Genomic DNA, 21153 nt, shown 5'->3' with positions numbered 1-21153 from the left:
TTTACCATTGGAAGTGAATATGCCACACCTACTCAATACATTTTCTTGAAGTAGATTATTGTATAAAAAATATAAAAAATATCTTTTATTCGTTAGAATAATCTGTTAAGATTATATTGTAAAATTTCCTGCAAATACTATTTTTTGTTATTCAATTAAGTTTTAGATAAAATATGTTTATCACATTTTTTTGTAAAAAAAATATATACTCATTTTTATATCCTTGTATATCTTTTATTAATAAATACTCCACATTTTGCAGTATTATTGAAAAAACTATAAAAACAATATTGTTGAAAAAACTATAAAAACACCTCACTTTATCGCATTTCGGCTATTGATGTGGAATCTGATATCGGATCAGTTAAAGGGAAAATATCCTAAACTTTTTACTTGGGTCAATGATCAGATAGACGTGACATGGACAAGACAAATGGATAAGAAGGAATAGAACCCATAAACAATAAGATATATACACAACACATACCAACTTCGAAAGTAATGACGTCCATAAAATCACAATAAAATCAATTCAATCAGTGTAGACGTTTTATTTATACATACTCTTCGCAAACGAAATAAGGAATATCTACTGTTTGTTAAATCGATTCCGGCCACAATTCTCACAGAGAGGCGTCGATACAATTTGCTAGTCTGAGATCCTAGTACACAATTTATACCAATATCTATTCATTTTTGTCAATATAAAAAAAAAAAAACACTATTGACAAAAATTGATATTTTGATCGATAATATATCGAAATTAGAGAAATGAATTAAATGTATCAAAGAAATGTATAATGTTTCATTAAATGTAAGAAAGAAAATTTTGTATACATTATATACTTTAAAAATATTGAACTCAGAAAACAATGGAGTTTCCAGGGCTGAAAAATTATATCAAATTACATTTGACACAATATTCACACCTTGTGAATTAATGAGATATAAACATTATACTTCTAATTATTAAATTTAAACATACGTTTAGTAATATAACTAATATAACGGAGTTTTATTTACCTAGGGGTTGGTTGCATCCATCAACATTGACGTTAACTTTAATCTACGCGCCGCCTTCATTTAAATAAAATGGCATACTTTGCGTTTTTCTGCGCAGGTAAAAGCTATCGTCACAATTTACTGAAGAAACCGAACCTAATTATAATAAAACTAGCGTATTGCATACACACGTTGACTACTAAAAGGATACATTTATATCTTGAACTATTAGAACACATGTTTTCATCTCTTACCGATAAAATGATTGAAATAACGCGAATTTGCTAACGAGCTCTTGCGCTATGTTAGTATACTTGAAGCCGAATGGTATTGAATGGATTTGATGCAAATAGCTCCGTGTGTTGGGGACTTTAGAAAGGTATTAGATGGAGTGTGTGTGTTTGTTTTATAGATGGGGTATAAATATTTGCATAATGTTTCCTTTCTACTACCTAAAAGTAGCTAAAATCAATGTAATTTAATATAAAAATAGTAGATACATCTTTACTGGGATTTTTTATTATCCTATTTATTAACAACATTTTTTATGAGATAATTACATACTACAAACAGAGTTGCCGTGTCTGTTTATTCAAGAGTAAACTAAATTACTAGGGTATTTGTGCATTTTTCGATTTTTGTTCGAAATTCGATGCGTGCATGAAGGTGACACTACAGGCTTAAAGTAAATAATTTAAAACGTTGAAAATTCTGTTAAATAATTTCACACATAAAAAAAAACAAATCTCTTCTAACAATAAAAAAAAATTGTAAATAATCTGGAATTTTCATATAAAAGTCCGTTCTATATTCATAATTATTCTAAATTCAAACCAAAGTGTACATGCGACATCAGATTAGGAGGTAATTCTGTGAGCCCTATGAAATTGGTCGTTGACACCGCCATGGCGGCCGCGTCATTTCCTGTCGGGAATGAGCGGCGAAATTCCCTTTGCACCGGAAGTCCGCTGTTGGTACTAACCTTGACACGTCTTGTGCATGACAGTGGCCATGTATGCTACACTACCGTACGTCTCCCGGGGTTGACAGAGCTTTAGAGAATTCAATAAAAATACACTGAATTCTGCAATCGAAATGCTTAATTCAATTACTTTTTGAAGAAGATGATCTTAAGACTGGAAGAGATCTCATTAGAGATAAGTGTGCCTTTGAGCCTTTTATTTTTTTGTATGTTGATATTGCTTTCCTATTTCCTATGCTTTTCACTTTTGGGCAATAAAAAGTTTTGTATTGTATAAAGTAGTATAAAATTAAATTTCCTATGCACTATTTTTCACTACAAATAAAAAGAATTATAAGTATATTTTTTTATTCGCAAATAAAATAATAATAATGAACTTTTATGTCGATCATATTTCACTATCAAAACGCATTTCTTGTCGTTAGGAACGAAAAATAGTAAATCATTCGTTCCATCAGAACTAACATTAGGACTGAGTTGCACCAACTGACGTTAATTTTGAGTCAACTTCAAAGCTAAATGACGTTGACTTTAACCGTTCGTATCGTGTTTTTTTAACTTCTATTTTTGCGTTATAAGATAATATATTGCCCATAATAATATTGATCATGGAAGCGACATTAGTTACTTATTTTTATTTTTGACGACCTCGGTGGCGCAGTGGTAAGGTGCTTGCCACTGAACCAAGAGGTCCCGGGTTCGAACCCCGGTCGGGTCATGATGAAAAATGATCTTTTTCTGATTGGCCCGGGTCTTGGATGTTTATCTATATATGTATTTGTTATAAAATATAGTATCGTTGAGTTAGTATCCCATAACACAAGTCTCGAACTTACTTTGGGGCTAACTCAATCTGTGTGATTTGTCCTAATATATTTTTAGTACATAATTTGAACACCCAAACGTTTTATCCAGGTGTTAAATAGACAATAATAATATTATATAACTAACAACAATAACTACAGAGAAGAAAACTATATTGCTAAAAGGACGTTAGAATGGAAATTAAAGTTATCAGGAATAGAAGAAAACCAAAGAAGAGGTAGATGGATTGTATAAAATAAATTATAAATAGGAAGGGACTCTTTAGTGAAATGCCAAACGAGAGAGTTAAATGGAAGGAGTTCACAGACTTTGTCGAGCCCACAAGAGTTTGAAAAAGTCAAGAAGAAGATAATTGATAAGAATAGTCTACTTAATTAATATTTCGCTCATAAGAAGTCCAACTATTATAATTATAAATTTAATATTCCCTAAATTATTTTAGTTAATTGATAATAAACTAAGGTCTATTACGTAAATGTTATCACAAAAGCAGGGAGGAACGCCGACGTAAATATTTTGAACAAAAACAGGCATAAAGTTACCAGAATTTGCTTTTATATAATACACTTAAACCAAAGTATCAATAAACAGCACTTTACATTATTTAAGACATGTGATTTTAATGTTTAATTCATAATCATGTTGAAGAAATGCTAAAATTGTATTGTATTTTTAATCAAATTTTATGTCGTATGTATTCGTTTTTTTTAATCTTAATTTTTTTTAATTCATAAATTTAAGGTTGAACATGGGCAAGTTGTACTTTTTAGAGAGTGCAGTGTGAGTGTAAGAAGATAGGGTTATGCCAGCTCCCAGCGAGAATGCGTGAACATTGCGTAGTTAGTATGAGTGCTTTTATTTACCGCAATTAACAAGTAATTATGCCGAATGCGCCAAAGTTTCGCTAACTGTTCGACGATAGTGTGGAGCAGACATTATAATTATACTTTTGGAAACTGTAAAAATAAAATACATATCGATTTGGACTGATACTAGCTATTTTAACATACAAACATACATATACACATCGCCCAATCCATAGCGACATGAATTAATAAACCTCTTTCAAATTATACAGAGAAATATTCAATTTTATTCTTTTAGAATTTCAGCGGGAATTACCAAAATATTCCACATTCTGCTGTGCTCGTTTATATCTTCTATTGGGTCGTATTTTATTACCAAATATTTAAAGGGTCGGCTTTCGTGTTTCATTTAAATTTTTCGGGTATTCTTTAATGATGCCCAGGAATCGGGCACAAAATAAATTGGTTCTAGCAATTTTACTTCGGTCCCATATATTTAATCTCATTTTTAATCCCTATATATAAGTATCTCGATATGTCGACTTTATCATATTACATTCGTGAGTCTAACCGTAAAACTTTATTTTGTGAAAGTCTATGAAATCAATAAATATTAAATACTAACTTTTTACTCGCTTGTATCAAGAATTAATGAATTGAATGTATCAAGAATACAATTGCAGATCTTATTTCAAAAATAGGTTTTGAACAATTACGTGTACTTCATTTTAATCACTTAGCATATATGTATATAAAATGATTAAGCATTAATTTTACCGATGTCAACGTCTACATCAAAGCATATTTAATTAAATTTGTTAGAACTTGATTTACGAAACTTAATACACTAGTTGTCTTGTAATTCTTGTTAATTACATCAATTTTGATTGAGAACATTGGGTAACCTACCTACAACTTTCATTAGTAGATCGGTTCATTACCAGAATATGACAACTGAAAGTTTCCATTTCAACTATTCCAACTAATATTACAAATGCGAAAGTTTGTTTGTCAATAGGTGGTCTGCCTTAGTCGACATCTACGACGGTCCTGTTCTAGAGCGAAAAAAATTAAATAATTACTCAAAAATCCAACAGAACCTCTCAAAACTTTTTTAAAGATGTTTAAAAAAACTCAAAGTAGTACTCGAGAACAATATATTAATAATATGCATAATAATAATACAATTTAAAAAAAATGGGCGAAATTTTTCGAAGCCCAGTAACAGACCAATGGCTCAAAACGAAATGAATGATAGCTAAGAAAATTGAAATTAGTACAAATAAAAACGCAATATAACACAAGAAAATATAAAAAAAGGAAATCTGTTTAGTATTCCGATGTGGGAGTAGGCACTTTAACTTGAGCAATAAAAAATCCACGGAACGTGATCGTTAAAAAGTATACCAGATTATATTTTCCAGATGTAGTCCTGGATCTCTGGTTGTTTGCCAGGTAGTAAGTACATGTTTATTTAATTACCTCCATCAGTTTCGTTTCTGCTTTTATTCCTCGCTTGTCCCGTATTATTTGTGTTCGTTTTTACAGAACTAAGTAGCTGGTGGCCGCGCGGCTCCGCCCACAAGAAATAGGCTATGTCAGTCTCCAACTTTCCATTTTCACAATAGACTTACAGTCAATTCTTTGCTCCGTTTTGACGTAACAAACATACACACTCTCAATTTAATTTATAATATAGTATGGAAATGGATATTATAATGAATATGCGAATTATGATGACTATGGGAATTATATTTGTCATAATTTTCTCACCTTTTAAGTATGATTTTGCATAAAAAAATTCACTAGTTTTAGTCTTGCATAAAACAAGGCATTTAAAGTTTTTTTTCGTCAAAAAATTAACTATATCTTTATATTATAAATTTTACCTTGACTGATCCTGTATGAATACTTACTTGTAGATTGAGATAAGTAGAGGTTTTTTTTAACCCATTATCGCATTCGTAAATTAACATTATTTTTAAATATTGTTGATTTCCCATAAGTATACTATTTAAACTAAACTCATATATGTAACTACATATTATATCACAGTTATAATTATTATTTAAAATTGCTACAAGTTTTCTTTTAAGAATAAATGCCTTTTAAAACCTTTTGGCAAAATTGTAGGACCCAAGGAGGTAAACGCAAGTTTTCGGTTATCCTTTTGTTGACATATAAAATTTCGGACGAAAATAAAATGTACTAGTATGTTGCATATAAATATAGTAGTTACATAATATGAAATATTACGGAAAACGTTTTAGTAAGAAATAAGTCGTATTATGTACTTTAGTATAATGAAGAATAAAAGATACCCTATTTAGACTGACACAGTCACGTCAAATACCTAGCAATCATTCATCTCAAAACCAACAATCAAAATTAAGTTTAACAACTCTCAAGAAAAATTCAAAACTTACCTAAGTTGTCGGCGTCACTGAACATACACTATATTAATTCCACAAATAAGTACAATTCAAGTCACTCACAAAAAAATCCGAAATTTTTTTCTATAGTCGAAAAATCGCGCGCTTTTTCGACGCTTTTTATTTGTTACAGCGTCGAAAATCTTCGAGGTTCATCCGACAACTGACTTGCAAACCACGCGCTCAGGCCCCAAGTTTTGGCGCATGCGTACTCTTCACCACGTCAGGTGTTCAGACTGTTTGGTCCTTGAAAGTGTTTTTGTAATTATAATGTCATCGCTTATTGCTTTCTGCACGCGGAAAATATATACATTCTAAGGACCATCATGTACACAGCATCACTTATTTTTCTAAAAATAAGCATTTGTCTTTTTCTCTCTTCTGTACAGAATCTCGATTTGTTCCAGCCACACAGCGTTGGAGCCCAGGATCCGCGTTCCTGCCGGTCTTTGGCATCTTTAATAGTCAGATTGTTGTTCACCATTTTTAAATAATATAAACCAATATATTTTATTGGCACTGATAAACCAAAAAAAAATACAAAGAAAATTTCCAGCCTGTCTTATATTCGCATTTAGTAGTCTTATTATTTTTCTGTATATTATTTTTCTTGTTTCTGTATTACATTTTACAGAAGAATATTTTCAGTACTCACTCATAGAATATTGTATTTTGCTACCATAAATAAGCCCCTAGATGGTTTATTATATTCCATATATTCTTAAATTCTCCTATTGTATTTCCTTCGAAATGATAATTTAAAATAAAAGTCTATTTTCTTCTACCCAATCTCCTCACTATCCGCAGGGTTTCGGATGTATATTTATGTTTCCGCTGAAGAAACAGGACAATGGGGCCTATAACATTAATACAGAGAACCTTCACCTCAGTTAACTTTACTAACTCAAGTATAGTAGTTTTCATTGAAAATTAATTTTCTTTTAAGAAACCATCGTGAAGAAAACCTACACACTGAAAGAGATCTGATAACTGCACACTGTCTACTTGTCTACTAGATGGCGGTAGTAGTCGTAAAACTCATGTCAGATGCCTTGAGGCGACTTATATAAGATCCGACACCAATTAAGTTCCGACACCAATATTAGGATTAACAACATTATAACCTACTCTATAAGGTGGAAACTTTTTGGTCAAAGTGGGTGACCAAATCTTCGATTAATGGACACGCGGCTCGTCGAGCTGTTAAGGTTGAATTGTGCTCACACAGTGCATTCGCACCATTCCCAGTAACACAAATAGCCTCGTCTATTCGTCTCGTTTTTTGGTGGGCGGCGACAGCCAGTATTACGTACAGTTCTATCTCCTTTTTCGCGTGTGTTATTGAATATTTTTTATTCAAGTCCCATAAAAGCATCTGACATGACTTTTATACACTAGTGAACTTGAACTATATACCTGTGTTCAGGTTTCCTCATTGATCGCAAGTGATCTTTAAAAAACGCTTGTGTTTAAAAAAATGTTTCCAATTAAGCTTCGTAAGATCGGAACTTGTTATATATCTATTGTAAAAGTAAAATCATTCAGTAGCATGTTGAAAATATATACAAACAAACAACGTGTTATTATTTAGATGAACATTGTGAAGTCACTCCCGTGAAGGGCAGTTTGAAAAGAGTACTTATAGGAAATCTTAGAACCGAATGAAACGTCTATTTAATTATGTACTATTACGCAAATTTAATGGTATTTTATAAGTATTTTATGCTTTCAAAAATTGTTCAATATATTAATTCTCCAATCAATATTATTTAACAGTATGTTACGAACAATTTCTTAAAAATTAAACAGACATGCTGTATTATAGATCTACTAAGTCACTAGATTTGGTTGCACCAGTTAACTTTGACGTTAAATTCGATCTGCGCGCAAAGTACGCCATATTGTCTCACCTGCGCCCAGGTCATAGTCAACGTCAGAGTCGACTGGTTCAACTCACCCTAACCATCTTTAAGCGTTTTTGCCGCCATTTGGCTACTACGGAACACTAAAAATGGAAACCTTATTTATATTTTCCGTGTGTTGTTTGTCAGTTGTCACATACACGTATTGGGTATTATTATTAGCTGGAATGGAACGCTTATTTGCTACGACTGAATATAGCAGGTTATTTATTTTTTATCCACTACACAAATGATTTAGGTAAAAAAAGATCATGGGATAACAAAAACTATTTTTCTTACTATTTCAGTTGTGATTCGTGACATTGATGCCGTGCTGTGATCATGAAGTGAATGTAATAATAAGTAGATACATTTATGATAGATATATTTTTTTATTATAATATAAATCACATAAAAAACCACATCTATATGGATGAACAATGAAGTCGTGAAGACAACTCAAGAAATTGCCGCTCTAATTCTAAACGCATTCCCAACCTAAGTGCAGGATGTCCTCATGAATAAAAAGATGCAATTGTGTCTGTGAAGCTGCAGGGTACCGCTGTTAACATTATTTTCAAAGGGTATAATAATCAGTCTCCAAAGAAATGAATGGATTACATCTAAAACTAGTGATTAGGCCCGACTTCGCACGTTTTAATAGGCTATTTTTTATGTACAAATCTTCGTTTATAAATTGTCTAAATAACAGAGAAAATAAATAAATAAATAAATATATTAGGACAAATCACACAGATTGAGCTAGCCCCAAAGTAAGTTCGAGACTTGTGTTATGGGATACTAACTCAACGATACTATATTTTATAACAAATACATATATAGATAAACATCCAAGACCCGGGCCAATCAGAAAAAGATCATTTTCCATCATGACCCGACCGGGGATCGAACCCGGGACCTCTCGGTTCAGTGGCTAGAACCTTACCACTGCGCCACCGAGGTCGTCAAAAACAAGAAAACTTCATATAAATCCGTTGCTTGGTTTGAAAGAAGTAAGCTTCGAAAAAACAGAAACGGCGATCGACTTTGTTTTATACTATGCTGTTAGTAGTACATTTGGTGTCACTGCAAATTGAAAATTCATATTAAGTACATAACATACATAGTTCAATATTATAAATAGTACATGAATAATTTAGGTACATACATAGTTTTTATCCGATGATCGGTGAGGTTCATAAATATAAAAAAATCCTTTTTTTTAGTTTTAATGTCGTTTCTATAAAACGTTAACTCTATGTTCGATTCCACTACATAACGCTACTGTACGTTGTCTTGTGTTGCTTGGCTATTACATAGAGTTAAGATGTCTATAATCGCAAATTAGATTGTTTTTTTGTATGAATTTAAATACGAGTCACGAAAAGTCGTAGAATAAAACTTGTTTTGATGTACCCAAATAGTCTTTAGGAGGTTTTGCGTTTGATACTAGTAACCCTGTATATTCCCCGTGGGTGAGGCCTAAAGGCAAAATAACCTGCAGGTGTCTGCTGGTAGGCAATATCATTCCTAAGGAAACTTGAAGAAGGAATGGCAGGCGACCGGTTGTTAGAATATAGAATCTTAATATTTATGATTTTATAAAATTTTATGATTTATTTATTACGCTGATCCCGAGTTTAGCTTAGCTTCGCGGCATCACAGCTGATACAACAAGGAATACGCAAAAATGAGAGAGAAATAGTTTTTCCCTTAATTTCCAACTGTATATGTCATAATATTAACCTCTCTCTCGCCGTTATTAGTATGAATTATAAAAATATTTTATTGGTATTGATACACGTATGCCTCAATTGCAAAAAAGGCTGTTTTTAATCCTAACATTCGCAAGAGACCATACTCACGTAGCAGTGAGGAAATCTTGTCAACATTAAGTATATAAAATAAGTTCATTTTCGAGTATAAAAAAATTGTTGAATTAATGCTACTTGGATAGATTTTGTTGATGTATACATGTAAATTTTATTTCGTTAATAGATATAGCTCGTATATAGATATCTCATTTTCACGTTCACGCAGATGAAGCTGCACAACAATATAAAGATCAGAATTCAAAGTTATTTAAAAAGCACCTCCGGTCTTACTGATTGAGAAATGTTATTATAATTTGAACGATTTTTTAATACTATACTCAGATAAAAATTTACTTCATTAAGTTACATTTATTTATTCTATTTTGTTTTGTGACTTGACAGCATGCTCTCCATTTATAAATGATTGAAATATGTAGGATTAGGTAAGATTTTCTTTTAACACCACATTGTAAAAAATGTAAACTCATGTTTTTGCAAATAAATAAACGTTGTCTTTATCTTTGCTAAAGCTAATATAATAATATTGTGCTTTGATTAGATTTGTGCTTTGTATTCTGTATATATTTTTATCAAAAGAGAAATACAGAATAAATTCTTTTACGTTATTACTACTTGAACTATTGCCAGGAAACCTGATTCAGAAAGAAATAGTACATAATCCGGACTCTTAGACTGAAGATATTTTATCAGTAACAAGACTATTGTGCTCTTAACAACGGAGTTTCAACAAGGAAACTGTTTAAATTATTGCTAGACTTTTACTATATCCATTAGTACTTACTTTTGTTAAATTAAGTTTAAAATAAAATAAATTATTTATCTATACTATATATTATTATTATTATAAAGAGGTTTGTGAATTTGTATGTTTGAGGCGGGTAATCTTTCATCATTAGAAACGTACATTATCCAAGATTGCTATAGGCTATATTTTATCTCAAAATTCACACGTGAGCGAAGCCACGGTCAACATCGGGTTTTAAATAAATACCAACCGATCCACGTACCAAATAAGTACAGAGTGATGGGGTAGACAACATTGTTACTTAAGCCACAAATATAATACAAATAATACAGCATTATAAAAAAAAATCCAATGTTAAAATGATTTTTTTATATCCACGCACAGTCAATAGCACGTCAAGCTACCCAAAATTGTTACAAATTCGGCGTTATTACCACGACAAAGGCCCATGTAGTCCTAAATGGTTTACTTTTTTTTTTTGTTTTTAATTGGTTTATGGGTCGACTGTATAGATTCGCATCACTGTACACCTAGATCATGTCGGAGATTTAAATCAATATTATGATGCTGGCTTCATGAAAAGCGATACTGACTGGATGAATAAAGAAAAAGAAATATGGTTGGCTATCAATGTCAAACTGTCACATATGTCATGGCGCGCTTCTGACTGGATTGTATAACTAAATTTACCGCTTTTTCCAAGTTTAACAAACTTGGAAAAAGCTGTATGTTATTTTCATGTGATTGTTGTTTTTTATCCAATAATTTATTTATCTATACATATCAGTAAAATCTTCTAAATTTCTTTGAAGAAGTCTACGTGTTTGGAATTACGCGTTGTTCCGTAAACTCATTAGTTGGGAACCCTCCTGGGTGATTTGTTTCAACTTAGTTTCACTTGTAGTCAGGATTTACCAAGTTAAGTTTGTTGAAGTGGCTCATTCTAAGTAGTGATTCCGTTCAATATAAACAGTTTTCTATTGTTTTTTTTTCACTTTTTAGTGTTCCCAAGTTAAAAACGATTTCGCATATTCGTCTGTCTGCCCGGGGTTTAGCATAAATAATGCAAGTAGGTACTAGGAAATTATAATACTGCAATGTTTCATATATTTACATGGTATTAAACTGTCTAGGTTGTATTTATAAATAGGGAAGGTGGACATAAAATACATACCACATCCACATTTTATAGTTCGACTGCTCTTAGTTTCAGTTTACTATAATGAGTTAAGTCTGGCGCACCTTTACTAATTAGATTTCACGTCATGTGACTCCAACTTTATTCCACCATCAGCTATTCCTTGCCTACTTTCGTTTTAGGGGATACATTTTTTAGGTTAGAACAAAACTTGCCTAAATTCTTGTCCCTATTTTGATTCTATTTAGTAGTCTCTTTTTATTTTACGTGATGTTTACTTGTTGACACTAACATTTATCACACTACCACTTGTGTTTGGTTTAGCAACTAGCCATGTATCTATTATTTTTACTTGTATAATGCTCTTGTTGTTAAACTGTTGTGTGCGCCAAATAAATGAATAATAAATACAAAATCATACAATATATTATAATTGTATATCTGAGGGGAAACTAAATTCATGCAGGCAGCACAAGCCGGGCTATACTTCTGTCTATATTTTAGAAAAGTTTATGAACAAAATGACATTCTGTCGTGTATTAAAAATATTTTCCTTTTTATTTTATTTCCTACTTATTCAAAATCTAGTTTAAGAGTAACGAGAAAATGCTGGCGCAAAAGTTATTTGAAAGACTCATTAAAAGAAGAGAAAATTACTTTTATACACGTATAGGTAGAGTAGTTTTGATGACTCAAAACATTTTAACATAGTTCATATGAACCCGAATTGGATGGACCTACTTTTTTACGATGCATAAAAGATTAAATTCAAAATTAGTTATTTCTGTCTTGTACGTATTTCTCAGAGCTTATAATCTCAAATTAACACATTTCATATTGATTGTACACAACATCATCCCTCCGAACCGTGCGAAAGGTTTTTCAGTGTTGCTACTATGAAAAAGTCCACAGCGTAATTACCAACCTTGCAACATTCCAGGAATCTTCGAAAGACTCTCTCAAAATATAAATTACCCTTTAAAAGGGTAATTTTAATATAATTAGGCGCTCATTAACGTGTCAAAGACAATTTTGATGGAGACAGGTAGGCTTCATTTTATTAAAAGTTAATAAGTAAGTGTTGGCGGGTGTAACGACTTGGATTAATTTGTGAAAAACGATCGATTGCCGTTTAATACTAGCTTTTTTTCTTTGCCATGGGCCAAATGATTCTTTATTTTTTATTTTTGTGTTTTGACATGAAAAATATGTATTTATATAATAATACGTATGTTATTTTTTCATCTTCATAACTTTAGTTTCATCTTAAAATCTAATAAACGTAATCAAAATCATAACAACTTTTCATTTTATTTCTTGGCTAAAGATCCCCAGAAGCTTAAAAATAATCAACTTTAAATTTTGAAAATTTTATGACCTGGAGTCAAGCTTCGGTCAACCTGTTGCTATGGCAATCAATTGTCAAGGCTTTTTTACCCATAACACGCCTCATACGGCTAATTCCAATGGTTCCTTTCCAAATCAGCAATCATACAACACAGCTACGAGAGGTATAAAATAGTACAAACTCGAGTATGGATTAGTTCAGAAAACTTGTTATGAGAGACGCGATTTTAAAACGAGTGAAATGTATTTAGGTGAATCGGAACGCGGCATATCCGGGAGATATAAGATTTTATATTCCGCACTGGTAGCAGGCGCATTACACTCGCTTTAGATTTAAATGCAGGCTGACTGCAGCTGTTGCAGATTATCACGCTCCAGGCAACGTGCGACAGATGTGATAAGATTGGGGTTGCCAGGAGATAAATTTAATGTATTTAGGGCATGAGACATCGTAACTGAAGGTCGCTTTGCTTAGAAATGTATTTTTAACATTGTTATTTCAGCCGAAGCAAAAACAACATATCGAAGGCTATACAAGGGCCCCTATAATGTTGCGTCACTTCCTATAGTCTTTTATCCATTGGTTTTCTTGACCAAACAATATCATCTGACCAGCGGTTTGGTGGTTTACCAATTGGGCGCTGTCACTGTTTATTTTTAAGCTGGATTTTTTTTTATTTCCCCATATACGTACCTAATTGCTTTTATTGCAACTGTAAAAGCATTATACCTAATGTTGTGACCATGAAGTCTTTACAATATGGCAGGGCATTTTTATTATATTATAAATGGCCAGTTGAAGCGGCGGTGGTGTAATGACTGACCCTCAGCCATAAGAAATACGACTATGAAGAAGAAGCAGACTTGAATATTGATGTAGTCTTAAACGCATCAGGCTAATACAAGGATGATTCATGCAAGACAGTGCTAGCTGTCAGATTTCAATCCTCATAAAGGAAACGGGCTTAGTGCAATTGATGTAGCGACCATACTTGGTAATTATGGTCTACACTATTGCAACTGCTTGGAATAATAGCAATTTACTGAATTATAACACTGCAAACCCCGTAGAAAATGCGTCTCCATATATTTTGAAATAAAAAAAAATAGCTTTCCTTATATTTTAAGATAAAAAGTACCTCGTATTTTTTAGATTACGAGGCACGCTTGTGGTGTCCCGTGTTCATTGTTCGAGGGGGAAAAGGGTTTAAGAATAACCTAGATAAAAACACATTTTTATTTTATAGAAAGACATTGGCATCAGAAAGGCGGCCGATGGTAAAGTCACAGTCAAATTTACAAAATTTAAAAAACGATAGAGCAATAGGTGTACCTACTAGATTACTTGTGTACTAAATCAACATCTCATCGAAAGCAATATAAACGATTTTTGGCGATCGAGTAACAAACTGTCATATTTATATTGAGGACAGGACCTCAATTTTATAATTTGAATTAACATTATATATGCAGAGTATAACATCCTTACAGGTTATAATAATACGCATCTGTCTGTCTATATATGATCGCGTTAAACTATAAAACGGCTTTACGAACGAATTTTTGTACGTTTGTCCCCAATAGACATTGTGATTCCTGAGGAAGGTTTAAGTAGATGTATAATTTGTTATGCTTTTAACCGAGCGAACCTGGATTGAATCTCTAGTATATTATATTATTATGCTAGTGTAGTGATCATTTAAAAGAAATATTAACATCTCATTGCTTTAAATTGCGTAATAACATAATACATATAATCGTAAGTACTGCAACATCCATAAACGCCGACCATATTTTCTATATTTGATTTGATGTTTATCGCAGCTCGGTCGTAAGGAAAATATTTTATTTTAAAGTCAATGAAATCCCATCCATTCGTTACCAATCTGAGAAAGTGCCGTATCAAATGCGAATTTCTACATCTGCGTCCGTTACTATCGCAGAATTTGAGAAAATATAGTTTATAGAAATGTGCTGCCTAAAAATATCAAAGCAAAGTAAAAGTAATAAAGCCGTAAAATGTTTATCTTCAGCATTTATTTCATTCAGTATCTAGTTCACTATAATTCGATGTCACCTTATGGCAAAAATACATATTTTAGTAGCCCGGACACTTCGATGTCAGCCATCATTACAATTATCCCATTAAAATAGTAAATGGGTATATAAAGTTATTGCTGTATTCACCATGCAAATAACTCGTACCTATGTCAATGTCAAAGTCAACTCCTACCTGACTTGACTCTGTCAGACGTGATGCACTGCAACCTGTAAGGAAATGTTTGTAATATAATACTGTTTTACACCACTTCTATTTATAGTTTTCCAAATTCTGTGGTCTTCAGCTGTCCTCGGACGTGTGACGTCATCTTGCTCTTTCATTCGAGCGTAATTTATTCTTTCCGCGGATTCGAGCAACTATCTCTTTGTCCTATAAGTAGCTCTTTATATCCCGCAATGGGATCTCGAGGACGTCGTGTGGAATGTTCTGGAATGGCTGGATCCAATGTTTGTTTGAAGAGTTTGGAATGCCCGCTTAGAACAATACGAGTAGAAATAAATGCTTAAAGGCACTGAGAAAGAAAATAACAATTGCTTCCATTTTTAGCTAGATTTAAAATTATATGGATAAAAGCTGTTTACAGGTTTTAAATTCACTAAAATTCACTAAACTTATAAAAAAGATTTATTCTTAACAGTTTTCTCCATTACACTCTCAGCATTGCATATCTAGTGCCTCCCAATCTTCGTCAGTTTTGTAATAAAATGTATTTTACATTGGTTAAAATTATGCACAGAATTTTATTTTTAACAGTTAGTAGTCTTAAGTAATTTTAAATAGTTATTAAGTTTTAATTAGTATAATAAATTTATTTAGTTATCCTTATAGCAATTACCCAATTAAATAAAGAAGACGTATATCATCAATATTACTCGCGACTTCGTTACGCTTGCGGAATCGCTTATAGAGTAGTTTGCCGCGGCTGTCTCACATTCAGTTCGATATGTTCAACCCCAGCCACACCCAGCCAACACCAACCTGGTAGCTAATACTACCTCAAAACAGCTCAAACAAATATGTCACTAGGCTCATTCCTTCTAACCTCCAGGGAGTTGTCCTATCATACTTTACAAACATTGTTGGGTACCTCTCAGTAGTTAGTTAAACTGAATATACACCATACATCTTCGGATACAGATAGTAAATGGATGATGATGGCAAAGGTCATCGCCCTTGTCCACTTATAAAAAAATCACAGCGTCCCGCGTCCCATTAGTGGCAACATTAACATGGTTAATGTCTGTTCATTATGGTCAAGGTGGATCTAACAACCACTGTGGCATAATTTGTCAATTTTAATGGAGGGGTTAAAGTAATCTCAGAATGTAGAAATGTCACGAACCGACAGCGTGTGTGGTCGCCCTAACGAGGCAATTCACAGGAAATAAAAAAGGTAGTCTATTTGAAATGGTTTTGGAGATATAGATCAGTGAAAAAATAGACATTAAAGTCTTATTCAATAAAACTCCTGTGAAAATATGTTTTCTAGACAGATTTTCCTTTTTATCGTAGGTATATGTATACTCAGGTCAAACAACTCAGATCGTGAGCTCTAAAAATATTTTAAAGAATGATTAAATAACTTCATATAGGTACCTTGAAATAATTCAACTAAAACGATATGCAACACTCACATTGCTTTGAAACAAAACACCAATTATGTAATGAAATAGCAACTCGTATCTTTATTAATAAAAAATAGGCTCTGAGTAGTTATCCTTAATTTCGTCTCGTTCTTTCAATATCAAATACTAAAAAGATATATAGGGATAATAAATCATAACTAATCGAAATCCCAAGTAATATTATAAATGCGAAAGTAACTTTGTTTGTTTGTTATCTCTTCACGCATTATCTACTGGATCGATTGTTATGAAATTTGGTACACGGGTAGAAAATGACCTGGAATAACACATAAGGAAATTTTATCCCGAAATTCCCACGGGAGCGAAGCTCCGGAGCGCAGCTAGTAAAATATAAGTGAATAGTCAGATAATAACATTTTTATTAATAAAGCGAATGAAGTTTGTGAAGTGTTCACTTGTTTCTAAACTCTGTCTACTTATATCGGTATTTCGTACCCCGAGGATGCACGTGCGTATGCAAATGTTAACCCTTCTAACGACACCCTAGGCGTAACGAGGGCTATTCGTGACCGACGAGGCTTAATCCCGCTTTCCGCCGTGTCATTCACTGTAAAGTGCTTTTGAATATAAAAATCCCACTAATATTATAAATGCGAAAGTTTTTGAGGTCGTATTTGTAACTCTTTCACACAAAATCTACTAGACGGATTGTTATGATATTTTGTACTTGGGTAGAATGTAACCTGAAATGACGCACAGGGTACTTTTTATCCCGAAATTCCCACGGGAACGACACACCGGAGCGCAATCGGTATACCTCATAGTACTTAATATAATCATAGTAAAAAAATATTGCTACCTAAATATTATTGATTCCCTTTCAAATTATTAAGGTAACTAATTATTTTTATTTTACACTAGCTTTTGCACGCGGCGTCACCTGCCTTTATTTCGTGTTCTTATTATTGTCTAAACAACAACTATATCTCAAGTTCTAAACCACGTATTGCGATGAAACCTATACCACATTTTAAGTTAGACCATCTGCTATATACCTGCGAAAACCGCATCAAATTCCATGTAGTAAGTTTTGCGTCATACGTGAACAAACATACAGATAGACAATCTAAAAAAACATCGTTTTGGCTTCTGTTGATCACCCATAAAGACCTCCATAATTATTTTTCTCTAAGTTGTATGTACCAGAGGACGCGACAGACCACCGCAGCGTTGGGTGGATGATATCCGACGGCACGGAGGTCGGGACTGGATGAGTCGGGCGCAAGACCGCCAAGAGTGGAAGAGGAGGGAAGAGGCCTATATCCAAGACTGGATCACCGATAGGCCACCATGATGATGATGATGTACAGACATAGCGCACTTACAGTTTTATTGTATGCATAAAAAAGATAAAAAACGACCGCTCTAAAATAATAAGGCGATAGTACGAGTTGCGAAAGATATACAAAATGGCTGTTATATACCTTGGGTCTAGGAGTTAATTAGATCCGCTACTTAACTGAATAATCCGTGCGGGCCCTTGGGTCCGTGAGATGAGAAGACAAAGACTCATAGCTAATTAATTATACTAATCTTAAACGTAAATATACGATCACTTAGAATACTAAATAATGATATAAGAATTATTTTAATAACTTAAGATTACAACTTTGTATTAAACAAATTAAAAAATGCATTTAGGCCTGCAATATAGGCATTTAAATAAATGCCATGTCTTCATAATATACATTCTTTTCGTAACTTTCGAAAAATAGCTATTTATAAACTTACTACTTCAGCAAGAGTAAGAAAATAGCTATTTAAAATCTGACTACTAGTCATCCATAAATAATATTGTATTATTGCTTTTTCCTAAAAATATATTTCCAAATTTATAATATTCCCCTAACACTACCAAAATTAGAATTTATAGCGAGAATCGGTTAAATATTTTTTCCCGCAAAATATTAATATTTTCCGAGTGCCCTTCACTTTAAGGGCCATCATTATATATTCTAACACTGAATTAGATCAGAACTATATGTACGTATATAATATATTTTATGAATATTTGCTTTTAGGTATTTTATCCTGAAATAATTCAGTGTCAGTGTGCAGGTTTCCTCACGACGTTTTCCTTTACCGGAAGCAGGTAGTAGTCAATGAAAACTACTACACATGAGTCAAATTAATAAACAAACTTATGTAGCACGAGTAGGATTCGACCCTGGGACCTTTCAATCCACAGGCGTCTTAACCGTTTCACCTCCACCGCTTCAAGCAAGAAAGAAAAAGTAAGTAAATTGTTTTAATTTATTTCACTCCAAGAGCATTGCGTGGGATTCGATTGAATACTCTAGCAACTTTCGTAAAATCGCTAATGGAAATTGATAAATTCAAAACGTGATTTCAGATAATAACATAGACAATATAAATAAATTCAAACTAGCAAAAATATATTTTTTTATTTTAGTATGTATATAGGTACATGTGTACATACTAAAATAAAAAATGCCACTTCAGGCAATTCGTTGCCTTGAAGTAAATTATAAAACAATAGGAATCAAAGCGAAGCAAAATTTATTTGAAAAAAATATTCTGTAAACATAACCTCATTATATAGTAAATACCTACAATATTCTATTGAAACGTGAAACAATACAAAAATCAACAATGTGAATTCCTATAACAATTCTTATTGAAATTTGTCAATTATCAATATTGACCTTCGTCTCGTTGTGACAGACTTGTCAAAATTCTGATCTGGGTAAACAAATGTATCAACTTGTGAAGAAATGAAGTTGACTGAAATTGAATCTTATGACGAATGTGTTAAAGTTCACACTGTTGTAGCTATACAGTTGGAGTATGCAGGGTGATATGTGAGATTGTCGCCCCTTAAGGGTATTACTGGGGATAATCAGATTGGCAAATTGTCAATTTTGTTGAACGAAGACGGATCTTCGGCTATGAGACAATCCTTTACAGCTTTTACTGACACAATTAATGTACCTTATTTGTCTTTTGCAACACTAATTATTAAAATTTCTCTAGAATATAATTGATTACCTATTCTACTTATATCATGTGATAAGTGTTCAGTCAATGACCAAGAAATTTTATATATATTATTTATAAGTATTTCTTAATATATCTAGGTATATGTTTGAAAACATCATATTCATTGATTTGAGAACATAAAACTAAGTCACCCATAATATCCATACTAATATTATAAGGTAAAAGATTTGTATATTTGATTGTAATCAATAAACTCAAAAACCACTGGCCCGATTTTGAAAAAATTTGGGAAAGAGATCTTCAGAAGTAACATCGGCCACTTTTCTATCAGGTTTTACCCGAGTGAGGCCGGGATGGGCCGCTAGTTTATAATAAAGTAATGAACGTTTCAAAAAAGGAGTAGTTCTGAATAAAAATCAATTTTCTCTAAAAGTGTATCAAAGGTGTGAAATATTTGCATAACAAATTAAAAATAATGGATGCTAGCTTTGCAAGGCTCTGTAACTGACATCTAATGAAAATAAACACGTAAGGCAGGCACAGAATTCATAAAGGGATTTCTTTTTTACAAAAGAAAAAATCACAAAAAAATTTACCAGCTTAAGTTTGAGAGACGAATCTTCTTATTTTGTTAACATTTTTAAATAATACATAATTATAGTAAATGTGTGTTTATTTGATACAAACATTTGGGACGTAATTAAAAATAAAAGTTCTGTATTATTATCAATGTCTAAATACACATGAGGTTCCAGGCTATATAAAGGATATTACTTTTATAAAACCAAGTCATCAACCGTGTCTGTCTGTTCGCGTTAAACTACATGGATTTTAATGCGGTTTTCACCAATTAATAGTGTCATTCCAGAGGAAGGTTTAGGTGTATAATTTATTGTATTTTTACCCAAGCGAAGCCGAGACGGGCCGCTTGTATTGTTATAATATATGAAATGTAACAAAACTAAATATCTCAATTCCACCAGTAACTCACGTACCAGCTAAACGTGGCCTTCGAAATTCGCAACTTGGCTTCTGTCTATCCCGTAAAGGATAAAGACGTAATACTACGAATGTGTATCTGTCAAATTTTAAATGTTAAAATGAAAACACAAAATACATGAAGATCTTCTCAAAACATCAGTCGGACAAAGTTCGTTTAATAATTCTGTAACAACCTGCTTAAATATTCTTTTGAGTGGAACATCCGGAAAAATCTAAATAATTATTTATGAGTAACCGTATTAAGCTTTACAGGTACTTATTTGCGAAACGATGCCCACCATTATTCATTGTTCATATTGACAAAATATATATTCTTAAAAAAATAAAAATAGTGAAGAATTAAAGAAATACCGAACATAATAAAAGGTATAACATTTTCGTATCACCCTTGATACGAAAATGTTATACCTTTTATTATGTTCGGTATATAAATGATATAGGAGCATATTTCCATTGCTCAGTCGTCCTC

General features: G+C 32.4%; 2 protein-coding genes across 3 annotated transcripts in view; one reads left to right on the top strand and one right to left on the bottom strand.

Annotated features, from left to right (window-relative positions):
- Positions 1–6195, bottom strand: part of LOC128674461 (dopamine D2-like receptor) — a 155513-nt gene extending 149318 nt beyond the window's left edge. For both annotated transcript variants that reach the window (XM_053752982.1, XM_053752983.1), the window contains exon 1: positions 6042–6195. The gene's annotated coding sequence lies outside the window, so the exon portion shown is untranslated. The remainder of the gene's footprint in view (positions 1–6041) is intronic.
- The window catches only part of LOC128674459 (dopamine D2-like receptor), a 176104-nt gene that overhangs the window by 23944 nt on the left and 131007 nt on the right, over positions 1–21153 (top strand). The gene's annotated exons all lie outside the window — the stretch shown is intronic.

This window comes from Plodia interpunctella, chromosome 12, assembly GCF_027563975.2.
Source record: "Plodia interpunctella isolate USDA-ARS_2022_Savannah chromosome 12, ilPloInte3.2, whole genome shotgun sequence".
Lineage (NCBI taxonomy): Eukaryota > Metazoa > Arthropoda > Insecta > Lepidoptera > Pyralidae > Plodia > Plodia interpunctella.
The sequence above is the reverse complement of the archived record's forward strand: the minus strand, read 5'-3'. Positions and strand labels throughout refer to the sequence as shown.